Consider the following 2500-nt stretch of genomic DNA (forward strand, 5'->3'; position numbering starts at 1 on the left):
GACATGTTAAAAAAAAAACACACTCCTGTTTTACTTACAAAGTTCTGTAACTCAAAAAGATTTAATTTGATTTTCACTAAAAGGTTTACAAATCGTTTGACCATTTCAAGAAATAACTTTGTTAAGTTTCATGAAAACTAGATAAGCTGTTCTCAAGTTACGGTGCGACATGTTTACGCTGGACAGAAAGATAGACGGATAGCTAGACGGACGGACGGACGGACGGACCGAATGACTGATAGATGAAGGAACGGACGGATGGAAGGACGGATGGACAGACGGGTGTATACAATAATACGTCCTGTCAAAATTGGGATGGACGTGTAAAAACGCAAAGAAATGAAAAAAAAAATCGTAATTAAAGGTCAATAAGTTTTATTAGGATATCGGCCAAGTCGATTTATTTGTATATTTGTCTGCCTTATCATTTTCCTATATAACTTTTATACATATTTGAGAAAAATGTATAGAAATCGATAAAAAGAACTTGATATTCGGCATTTATTATAATAAACATAATCCAACTCACATAATCCGATTTCCCGGGTGTCCCTGTTTTTCTCATTTCTTACAATATTTTAATTCGTTATACACTTTATAAGATAAGTGGCGAATCTAGATGACGTATAGGTTGCACGCCCCGACCCCACCTTCGGTTGCCAAAACTATATTGATTCCTGTATTTAACGATTTTGTAAAGCAAAAAAATAATCAAAATATTGTTTGACTCGCTACGCTCGGCGGTATGTACAAGTTTTTCGAAATACGCCCACTTTGAAATAAACTGAATCCGTCTGTCCGTATATATTGTCAAAATATATTGACCAACGTTAGTGTACGATCATCATAACACAATGGCGACAGTACATACTCGTTTCTTTTAATAATGTTAACAAAATTATTATTATTGAATTTTATCGATGACCTGAGACTATTATACTAATTTGTACATAGCAGTATAGTTACAATTAGTGATAAATAAATTTTATTTTAATGCATGGTAGTTGTAATCCTACATTCTATGTCGATTATGCATGCATATACATTTGTCTTATCATCAACGTTTATCCTTAAGAAGATTTATTTTTAACGATGGTAGAAAAGATTACATACATGGAATGATTAGATTACTTATAAAGGTGTCCATTCTTTTGTGCGAGAAAATCACATATCAATTGTGTATTTCGATTTTTAAGACCGTAAACTTTAATTTCAAGTTTAAACATGTTCAACATATTTTCCCATAACTCATATAGAAAACGCATATTTAAAGAGCTTTAATCTCAATATGCTGTTAAAAAAGTTCGGAATGCAAAGTAAAATTAAAATATTTGAGTTCTATAAGAGTAGGAATTTGCTTATTATTTATTTGAATCTGAGACTCATATAAATAATAAGCCGCTGTCCGGTGAACGAACTTGTTTTCGAACGACCCACAAAACTCCTTTTGAACTCTGAAATTAAATAATCAATTATAATGTAATGCGATTGTGATTTTTTTTTATTTGACCAAACCGGGTTATGCATTTTTGAAATCTATGACGAAACCGGGTTGTATACATTGACGAAACCGGCCAGTTCCATTTTGACATGACCCATTTCTTTCGTTCCATACACAGAGTTACAATTATTGAGATGCTCATAATAACTAAATTTGCAATCTCCGTGTCAATATCTATCTTCCCGTACCTTTCTTTCCGTACAATGTGAACAATTTAAAGAGAAATTAAACAATTTTGAGGCAAGGTTCACTCAATTCGTCATTTTGACATGCATTTTGACTTATTTCTCCGTTAATATAGAACGGTTGTAGAAAATATTGCATCTCACAATAGAAAATAGTTGTATATGTATATATATTCTTCGATATCATTAAAAAAATAAGAAAATAAGGAGAAACCTATCTTTCTTCTGTCTATTGATGTTCCGTCATTGTGCCGGACGTTAGATACCATCGAGTCCGATCAAATTCTGCCGGTGTGGTTTAGACACAGTGAATCTATAGTAACAAAATCTATAAACTTTATCACTTCTCTGATGGTGTGAAAAATAACAAGTAAAAAAGAAAAAGAAAAGAAATGTCTATAACACCCGGTATTCCCAGGCGGTCACCCATCCAAGTACTAACCGGGCTCGACGTTGCTTAACTTCGGTGATCGGACGAGAACCGGTGTTTTCAACGTGATATGGTCGTAGACACAGAAGTGTTAAAATTTTCGGTATATAAAGCTACGAGCTGCATGCCGCAAAACGTGTATAAAGCATTTTCTTTACAAAATTTATATAAAATAAAATCAAAAGTTTCACATACATGTATACAAAAAGAAGCAGAAATGAATATGTCGATTGAAAAAAAAAATGCACAAATGAATTAATCGCACAGCGGGGGGTGGGGTCCGCGCATAAGGTTGTGTCAAGCGAAATTCACAGGCAAATCGTGCAGCCAGAACTTTATAGCTGGGAATACTATTTCATCTGAAAAAAAGGCAGTCTTATTTCA

At 33.4% G+C, this 2500-nt stretch overlaps 1 non-coding gene across 1 annotated transcript; it reads right to left on the reverse strand.

Moving 5' to 3' along the window:
* Window positions 1-2079: 2079 nt before the first annotated feature.
* On the reverse strand, window positions 2080-2198 carry LOC134717318 (5S ribosomal RNA). The gene has a single exon (XR_010107255.1). It is a non-coding gene; the product is annotated as a 5S ribosomal RNA (ribosomal RNA).
* Between the last annotated feature and the right edge of the window lie 302 nt (window positions 2199-2500).

The sequence above is a fragment of the Mytilus trossulus genome, chromosome 4, assembly GCF_036588685.1.
Source record: "Mytilus trossulus isolate FHL-02 chromosome 4, PNRI_Mtr1.1.1.hap1, whole genome shotgun sequence".
In the NCBI taxonomy this organism is placed as follows: Eukaryota; Metazoa; Mollusca; class Bivalvia; order Mytilida; family Mytilidae; genus Mytilus; species Mytilus trossulus.